Here is a 10,664-nt window from a genome sequence, read left to right on the forward strand (position 1 = left end):
TTCAAACTTAGAAAAATTACAAGAACAAAATGGCACGATGAATACTTGCCTATACTTTACCTATGATAATAACCGTATTATAAACATTTTACCCTATTTGCTTTATCATTTTTATCTATCTATCTACTCTATCTAAATTTCCAAATCATTTGTGAGTAAATCGCATATATCATGTCCCGTTGCCTCTAACTGCTTTGGTGTACATTTCCTAGCTATGAGGATATTCTCTTACATATCACAGTGCAGTTAATAATTTCGGTAATATCAACATCAATCCAATATTTTATCTAGTCTACTAATCTTTTCTAGTTTTTTTAAATTGTCCTAATAATGGCCTCTATAGGATTGCTCCCTTCCCATACAAGATTCAGTCTAGGATACGGTATCTCGTTTAATTATGTCTATTTAGCCCCATTTTATCTAGAACATTTCCATAGCAGTTCTTTGTCTATTATGACAATGGATGTTTCATAAATTTTAAAATTGAAACAATATACTATTACAAAGTATAGCAGTAAAGAGCATAGGCTCTGAGGCTAAATTGGCTGAATTAGAATCTTACCTCTGACACCAATTAGCTGTGTGACCTTAGGCAAGTTACTTAATGTCTCTGTGCCTCAGCTTTTTCATAAAAAATGGGGTTGATAATGTTACTTCATGAAGTTGTTGCATAGATAAAATAAATAAATACACAGAAGACATTTGGAAAGTGCTTACCACATGGCAAGTGCTCAATGTTACATATTATTATAATTCCAATGCCAAATGAGACATACCCAAATTTATTGAGAACCTCTTACATGCAAAGTATTAACTAAGACCAAGTCATATGTATATCACACCAATTACAAAACCATAGAATGTTGGACTTAAAAAGAGGTCGATTGTGAGTTCTTAATTTTTATTTGTATCACTGCCCCCAGAGAATCTAGTAAAAATCTATAAACAGACTTATCTGCCTGTCCCCCACCACACACACACACACACACACACACACACACACACACACTCTCACTCACTCTCTCTCTCTCTCTCTCTCTCTCTCTCTCTGTAGTGGTTTGAATGGTTGCTCCCAGAAAGATATGTTCATATCCTAATCTCTGGAACGTTCGAATGTGACCTTATTCAGAAAAAGAGCCTTTGCGGATGTAATTAAATTAAGGATCTTGAGATGAGGCAATCATCTTGGATTATCCAGTCCGGCCCTAAATCAAATAGCAAGTGTCCTCCTAGGAAACGCACGGGCAAGACAGAAGAGAGGGAAGCGATATGAAAATGGAGGTAGAGACTGGAGTGAAATAGCCGCAAGTCAAGACATTCTGGCAGTTACCAGAAGCCAGTAAAGGCAAGAAACAGACTCTCTCCTAGAGCCTCTGGAGGAAACTTGACCCTCCTGACCCTTTGATTTCTGACACCTGGCATCCAGAACCATGAGAGAATAAATTTCTGTGGTAATTTGTTATAGCAGCCTCAGTAAATTAATACAAATACACATATTCACACACAATTTGGTAGATTTCAGCTAGTCTGTGGATCCCAGGTTGAGAAACCCTACTTTTGTCCTACTTTATAATTTACCAATCAGGAACCAGATTCAGATAGACCCATAGCTAGGTATTGAACTAGAGGGAGAGAGGGCTGATAGTGGCAACCCCAAGGCCCTGAGGTGGGATGAGATATGGCTGATATCAGGAAAAACAGCCTAACTAGTTAGGCCTAGCAAATCAAGGGACAGGGCTGGAACATTTTCTCTGCACTTACCAGCACCTCAGTCCTTCTTGCTTCCTCAAGACCCGTCTTTTCTACCACCATCAATATTTGCAAACTAGAGAAAATAAACATAGTTACACTGAAAGAATTTGAACAAAGAATACTTGAACAAAGAAAGTAAACAAACCTTAAACAGTGGGGAGGGTATACCATTTGTCCAAGTAAATTAAGATATTGGCTGGGCGAGGTGGCTTATGCCTGTAATCCCAGCACTTCAGGAGGCTGGGGCGGGTGGATCACAAGGTCAGGAGTTCAAGACCAGCCTGGTCAACATGGTGAAACCCCATCTCTGCTAAAAATACAAAAATTAACCAGGCATGGTGGCGGGTGCCTGTAATCCCAGCTACTCAGGAGGCTGAGGTAGGAGAATTGCTTGAACCTGGGAGGTGGAGGCTGCAGTGAGCTGAGATCATGCCACTGCACTCCAGCCCAGTCAACAGAGTGAGAGTCATCTTGGGGGAAAAAAAAAAGTAAATTAAAAAACAAAAAAAATGATCATTAAAAAAAAAAAAAAAGAAAAGAAAGATTGTACAAAGAAAGTTAGACAGAAAAAGTAAGAGCTTGACCATGATAGAGATCAAGCCCAAAGCTAGGTCTGGAAAAATTATGTTCCCTAAACGTAATAAGAAAAAAATGCTGTTAGGATCCTGGGTTCATTTGGGCCCTGTGGGTTAAATTGTGTCACTGAAAAGATGTGTTGAAATCCTAATCCCGGTACCAACGAACACTACCTATTTTGAAAATGGGGTCTTACATATGTAATCAAGTGAAGATGAGGTCATTGGGGTAAGCCCTAATCCAAATACGACTAATGTCCTTCTAAGACAAGGAGAAGAAACAGAGAGAGACACAGAGAGAAGAATGTCATGTAGAGACACAAAGACACACAGAAGGAAGACAACCTTGTAAAGATGGAGGCAGATGTTGGAGTGATGCTGCCATAAGCCAAGGAATACCTATGGTTACCTGTAGCTAGAAGAGCCAAGGAAGGATCCTTCCCTAGGCACTCAGAGGGAGCCTGGCCCTACCAGCACCTTGATTTGGGGCTTCAGGCCTCTAGGACTGCAATAAAATAAATTTCTATTGCTTTAAACCACCCAGTTTGTCTCATTTTGTTATGGCAGCCCTAGAAAACTAATACCAACCCTTATGCGGGAATCCAATAGACATTTACTGAGTAACATGTGCCAGGTACTATGCTAAGCCCTGGGGAAATACAAAGGTAAGACAGCCTGTTTTCTTGCTTTAAAGCTGACTTCAGTTTTCTATGATGGAGTAGGTAATTTCTAGGGCATCACAGATGCCTTTCTCTATGCTGTGACCTGCAACCATATCTAGTTTTCATCCTATTTGCTCATGCATGTAGAGTATGTAGGTGCTTTAAAGACAAGATGTCTCCTGGCATTTCTGACTATTCTATTTAATATTTATCCAGGAACACAGTCATTCAGACAGCTCCTTCTCCGTTTTAAGGTTCCAAGGAAAGAGGAATGGGGAAGAAGAAAGGGAGAAGGTTCCAGGATAGCTTTCATTTTATTTCTGGCCCATATCTTTCCTGGTGAAGCCATATTACCAATAACATCTCCCCTGCTCTAAAGTGAGGAGCTGTAATCCCAGCACTTTGGGAGGCCAAGGTAGGCGGATCACAAGGTCACGAGTTTGAGACCAGCCTGGCCAACATGGTGAAACCCCCATCTCTACTAAAAATACAAAAATTAGCCAGGCGTGGTCTCTACCAAAAGTACACAAATTAGCCAGGCATGATGGCACATCTCTGTAATCCCAGCTACTTGGGATACCGAGGCAGGAGATCACTTGAACTGGGCCCCGGGAGGCGGAGGCTGCAGTGAGCCAAGATTGCACCACTGCACTCCAGCCTGGGCTACAGAATGAGACACTGTCTCAAAAAATAATAATAATAAATAAACATAAAATAAAATAAAAAGAGGAGCTCCTCACACACTTTATCAAACTCTGTACACGAACCACAATGTGGCACTGTTCCATTCCCAAAATTTAATAAAACACATAGTTTATTTCATATCACAATATGAGGCTTTTGCCTCATGGTTTATGGTGTGTCTGTAGGGTCCATATTTAAAACCAATCAAATATCTACCTCAGTAACAGAGCCTAGGCTTTATCACTCGGTGATATTGTGCTGCCATTATGGAGAAGCCCTTAGCAAATTGATGAAATAGGCAATATTTACCTTAATTTGATTCCCATATTCATAATTAGAGATCCCATTTTCTATCATGCTCTACCTTCTCCCCTCTGTTTACCCTAGTAAGGCACTGCTTACCTTGGGTCCTTGTCACAGTCTTGCTTTGGCTGGCTGTGGTAACTTATAACAGGGTGACGTCTTGAGATATGATCCCACATTTATTTTTCAAGTGGGATATCTTAGAGATGAAAAAACCCTTAAATCTAGCTTATCGTATTCTTCACAACAACCTTCTGAAGCGGATATTCACATGTTCATTTTAAAGAGAAGGAAACTGAGGGCCAGAGAACTGAAGTGACTTGCCCACGGGCAGAAAGCAGGAATGCGTCAAAGTTAGAACAAGTTCTTCATGCCTCTCTGATTTCCAGTCAGTACTCTTTCTTCTATACCACACTGCCTCATTTGACATGTTACAGATGGAAGGAATGCCTTCTATGTGCAGGATTCTGCCTTGAGCCTTCTGGGATGATGCAGAAAAGGGTACAGCATGTCCATGCCCTCTAGCAACTTAGAATCTATTTTCCATCAAATCGTATGCGGGTAGTGCCTCAAGGCCAGACTATCTCATGCCTTATCTTGCCCAAGTCTAAAGAACTCTCTTTCAGGTTGGGTGAAAGGGGGAGGTGGTTAACCATGCTTTCATTCGGATGCTTTCTTGTGACCGAAAGTCTGAAAATCTTTTTCCTTCTATACACAATGTCTATTTTCCCCTGGGTGCGCAGTAGCCTTCTGTTAACCTCCAGCATCCTGTTGTGCTCTACCCTCCCAGGAAGTCAGCTATTTCTCCTGGTTAGGCTGGACTGTTTCTCTGTTGGAACAGAGATTCCTATCTTGCCAGGGCTTGCCCTCTCCAATGATGGGCAGTTTCTGTGGGACCTTCAGTGTGACTTTTTCTCTGTTCATGGCATCCCCTAATGTTCCACATAATGACATCTTTCCTGTATTTCAAGTCCTCTGCTACCTTCATGCTTTCTTTGCTCTGTACCTATCAAACCTGCTATTCTCTCAAAGGGGTCAGGTATCAGCCCTTTATATTGTCACTTTGAATATGTTTAAATTCATTGACCTATCTATTCCAATTACAAATACTTTAAAAAATGTAGGTATTGTTGATAGAAAAAAGACATGGGCCCTTTCCCTCAAAGAACTCATTTTCCTTTAGAAGAGACAAACAGACCATTACAATATAATGGAATGTGATTCCGTTTCTATTCAAAGCATGACTAGAGCACCACAGCGGCCACAGAGGAACATCTGACCCACACTAGAAGGTTTCAGGAAGGGTTTCTCAAGGAGGTGATGGTGAATAACAAGTAGTAAATAAAGAAGCAAAGAAGAGGTAAGAATTTCCAGAGAGAGTGTGTGCACACAGTATGGGCCAAGGCACTGGGGCATGAGCAGGCACTTAAGGAAGGAGTAGCTGTTCTAGGTGAATGGAACACAAGGCATGAGTTGGAAAGAAGAGTGAGATACACTAGAAGGCTTGTGAGCCAAACTAAGGAGTTTGGGTTTTATCTCGAAAGGAATATGGGGCACTACTTAAGCCCTGTACATAAAGGAGTGGCAAGATTTAATCAATCACTAAAATATTCAATCAATATATCTTCTTTACCACCCATATTTAATCAACCATTAAAATATCTCAAATCTGTAAAATATCTCAAATCTCTGAGATATTTTAGTGATTGATTATGGGTGGTGAGGAGTTGGAAAGATTTTTGTAAATCTGTATTTTGTGATCTCTCTGGGTAATTAGGCAATTAGTGGTATCATTCATGGAGATGAGGCATATAAGTAGAGGCAGAAGAGATTGATGGGTAGAGATGGAGGCAGATGATATGTCTGGGTTTTATATATTATTTTTCTTTTTTTCTGATACATGGTCTCTCTCTGTTGTCCAAGTTGCCTACTACTCACAGGCATGATCCCACTACTGATCAGCACAGTAGTTTTTGGTCTGCTTCATTTCCAACCTGGGCTGATTCACCCCTCCTTAGGCAATCTGGTAGTCCCCAACTCCTAGGAGTTCACCACACTGATGCCAAACTTAGTTTGGACACCAAATTAGCATAGCATACTATGGCCCCAAACTCCTGGACTCAAGCAATACTCCCACCTCAGCCTCCTAAGTGGCTGGAACTTCAGATGTTCAGAAATGTTGAAATGTTGAAAGTAGCACCCGCTGGTTTTATACATTCTAATTTGAGATGCCTATCAAACATTCAGAGCATTCCAGCAGGCAGTTTGATACATGGATCTTATAAGAGATCTAGCAGGTGGTATTGATTTTGGAATTAATAGCCACCATGTTCAGCTGCCCTTCTTTGAGGCCATAAAACATCTTTGGCGCTGGGCGTGGTAGTTCACGTCTGTAACCCCAGCACTTTGGGAAGCTGAGGCAGGTGGATCACGAGGTCAGGAGTTCAAGACCATCCTGGCCAAGATGGTAAAACCTTGTTTCAACCAAAAATACAAAAATTAGCCAGTCGTGGTGCTGGGCACCTGTAATCCCAGCTACTCCAGAGGCTGAGGCAGAGATTTGCTTGAACCTGGGAGGCAGAGTTTGCAGTGAGCCACGATCACGCCACTGCACTCCACCCTGGGCGACAGAGTGAGACTCTATCTCAAACAAACAACAAAAACATCTCTGGCTTTTGAATCTTCAAGAGCAGCTACAAGAGGCATTTTTAAGGGAGAGAAACTTCCAGGTATCTTTAAAACACTTTCATGGTCTTGCCACCTGTTGAATATGCATTACCAGCCCAGTTTAACTGCTCTTAACCCAGCATGGGTATGTAGATCTGGCTGCAAAATCTGATATATACAGTGGTTAAGGTATTTTTCAGAGGATGGTAAAAGACCCAGGAAGTCAAACTTTGTATTTGTCAGCTTTGCTCCCTAGCTAAATAGCACATATGCACCCAGGAGAACTGAGCAGAATAAATAAGATATTGTATACTCCTGGTGTTGATCTTCTTGGTTCTTAATGCTCTATAAAATCTTCCTAGCCTCTTGTTTATACACCCTCTAAACCATTCTGAGCCACCACAAGGTTGCTCTGTGTAAAATATCACTTCCCTCAGTCTCCAAAACCTCTGAAAGAGCAAGTTCCAATTGCTCTAGTTGCCATTCAAGTTCCTCAAAAATTTCGTCCTACTTTACAGAGCTGAATTTAACTTTTCCTAAACTCTACACAAATTATCTGCTCCAACCAGGCCAGTCTGCTCACTTGTATTGCAAACAAACCCAACTTTTTCAGATTATAAATCTTTGTTAATGCTATTACTCTATGAGGTTGGAAAGCTTTTTTCAACCTCTCTTCATAAAGTCATTCAAAGAATCTGCATTGAATACCTACTATGTGATCTCTCTCTTCTCTATTACAGAAGGCATGGTTACAATGACCGTTTATTCAGAATAAAGGAACAGTTCGATATATATATATTTAATATACATAAATAAATATTTAATACACTTATATAAAAAAACTATGGAGAGAGACAAGAAAGACTACTTAAAATTGAAGCCATTTACTCATCAGGATTGCATCATAGAACCCCTCGCGTAGTTATTTAACGATTTTGTCTCTCCAGCTACTCTGGAGTTTTTGGAGGTTTGGAGTCCAGTTTTAGACTTCTTTGTGCCCCACACGGCACCAATAACATGCTAGGTATCTAATAGTGATTCAATAAGTATCTGTGTTTGGACTAATAGCTAATGTTCTTTGTTTGAGTTTGGCAACATTCTTTAGGTGTGGCCTACCCTGGTAACTATGCAGGTGGTGCACAAGGAAAACCAATGAGAGTAAGATTAAATTCAGCAGAAAATAAATTTTAACAGAGGAGATTAGTTCTTCTGCTGAGTAAGCTGAGCCCTCGTAAACTGATCCGGCCTTCTTCCAAAGAGCTATGGAAATAAATCACCTTGTGGGTGAAACACAGTTAGTCTCCATTTGCAGGGGGATTTTAAGTGTCTCCATGGTTTAGTCGTCCACAAAAATCTCCCAGTATTTAACATCTGCTCTGTCTTCAAATTACCCTGAGCATTTTTCTGAGACTGTGAAAATGAGCAAGGAGCTCTCACTTTCCAAAGTGTCCACCAAAAGCCAAAGGGATATTAATTAGAGGCAGGAGGGGAAGGAAGTTATTCCCTGGGAAATAATGAAATATGGTTCATGAGGTAGAACAGAAACCTTTTAAACTCTCCATGGCTAGACTGGAAACTGAACGCAAGGGATAGATAGAGATGGTAAAATGGGGCGATAAAAGTCAGAAATTTCCTGTAACCGTGAAAGAGAAAGTGGTAGGGTCAAAACTGCTTCAAACTCCATTTTTGGATACTAAGGAAAACTCTATAAGTCAGCACACTTTTTCTGTAATGAGACAAACAGTAAATATTTTAGGCTTTGTGAGCTACATACCTATAGTCTCTGTTGCATAGTCTTTGTTTCATTTAAGAACCCTTTAAAAATGTTACATATATACATATGTATATATATAGAGAGAGTGAGCTGGGGGGTTCACCAAAAACCAGTCACTGGTGGACAGTAGTTTGCCCGGTCTTGCTCTGGAAGATGGTGATTGTGTAAATTCCAATTCCATTTCAATTTGAGAAATACTTGCTGAGCATCTACTAAGATAAGATCAACTATGCAAAGCCAGTGGAGAAGCCCTCTATGATAAATATGAATAGGATTCTGAATGAGGAAAAGACTAAACCTTGCAATAAACTAATCAGGGCTCCTCAACCTGCAACAGACAACTACTTCCAGCAGGAAGAACTAGCTGGAGGGGGGGCAGGTTTGAGCGAATCTAACAGTCTGTGCAAAAGTTATTCAAAGTGGAAAAAAAAATGCTGAGTGCAATTTGAGCAGGACACTGAGCATCTGGCCAAATTAAAGCTGGAGAACTCCCTCAGGAGATTTCAGTGCAGACTCGAAAGCAGTCTGGAAGCTGGGGTCAAGGAGAGAGGCAAACGTTGAGGGTGTTTTTTTACCACAAAGGCAGGGGAAGTCCTGGGTTTTGTAATTACCAACCAGCTGACACCACTTTGGGAATAAGTGAAATCTCTGCAAAATATAACTTACCTGCCTGGGATCAGTCTAAAATATCTTATGGGTAGGCTCTGATGGATGTAAAGAAACTACGCCTGAAAAATTGGCGTCTGGGGACCCTGAGAGTTCTGGTGCGCGGGAGGAAGAGGTTGGAAATGTTCCCTTTTCCCCTTCCCCCACAATAACCACTTTTCACTAGAGAGGACAAAGCTGGCCTGAAGGTAGAAGCTACCTTCAGGTATCTAAAGCTACCTTTAGGTATCTAAAGAGCACCTGACAAGAAGCTTTTGAGAAGCCAAGGGAGTGGCTCCCCACCCCCCCCACCCCCCCCACCCCCCTCCCACCCCAGATACTGACTGAAAAGACTTAAGGGCAACAAGTCTTAAGCCAAGATCAACATGTCAAGAAGATAGGAAGAACAATGCTTTCCCCACCCACCGATAGCCCAGGGCTAGAGTGTTTAAGAAGGAATCTATGCTTGGTGCCTAATGGGGGGGGGGGGGGGGAAGGGTTAGTATACGTGGTAACCATGCTAACCACAGGTGTCCTGAAAATAACCATCTATTTCAGTTTCCAAGTTGTTTTCACAACCATTGTTTGATCTAAAGCTCGAAAGCCAGTGAGGTACCAAGACATGACAGCAGTTATTCTCTCATTTTTTACAGATGAGGAAATTGAAACTCAGAGGGGTTAAGATGCTTGCCCGAGTGTGCACAGCTTGTAGATTGCAACACTGCAGTCAAATATCCTCCAAATCCAATGCTACTTTTACACCAAGGTGGGAAGTGATTGGCAAATAACATTTTTAGGATAGATGATTCTCTTGGGAGTTAGAGTGGGTGGAATGCAGATGAACAATGGAAAGATAAGGATGGTGGAGTCCGGAAAAACAACACTTTCAGAGGCCTGGAAGTTTAAAAGGCTTTTAAATTAAAATAGTTCTGAATCCAGAGTCTGTGTTCCAAGGAAACAGAGAGTTGAATTTATGAAGAAAAAAAAAAAAAGTTGAGGACTACCTGGGAAAGCCGCGGAGATACAGTCAGGATGGCTTGTAGGGGTTTTCTTGAGACCCAGTCTCGCCCTATTGCAAGGTGGCTTGATCTCAGCTCACTGCAACCTCCGCCTCCAGGTGCAAGGAATTCTCCTGCCTCAGCCTCCTCAGTAGCTGGGATTACAGACACGTGCCACCACACCCAGCTAATTTTCGTATTTTTAGTAGAGATGGGGTTTCACCATGCTGGCCAGGATGGTCTCCATCTCCTGACCTCATGATCCACTCGAGTACGCCTCCCAAAGTGCTGGGATTACTAAAGGCATGAGCCACCGCGCCCAGACCCATAGGGGTTTTCATCTAAGGCAGAGGAATACTCTATGAGAGCAATGACTTTGCCTGCTGAGTTGACTACAGATACTTAGAAAAAGAAAAATAGCTTTGGGCTGGGCGCAGTGGCTCACGCCTGAAATCCCAGCACTTTGGGAGGCCGAGGCGGGCGGATCACGAGGTCAGGAGATCGATATCGAGACCATCCTGGCTAACACTGTGAAACCCAGTCTCTACTGAAAATACAAAAAATTAACCAGGTGTGGTGGCACGCGTCTGTAGTCTCAGCTACT

This window comes from Cebus imitator, unplaced genomic scaffold (assembly GCF_001604975.1).
Source record: "Cebus imitator isolate Cc_AM_T3 unplaced genomic scaffold, Cebus_imitator-1.0 Scaffold292, whole genome shotgun sequence".
Classification (NCBI taxonomy): Eukaryota; Metazoa; Chordata; class Mammalia; order Primates; family Cebidae; genus Cebus; species Cebus imitator.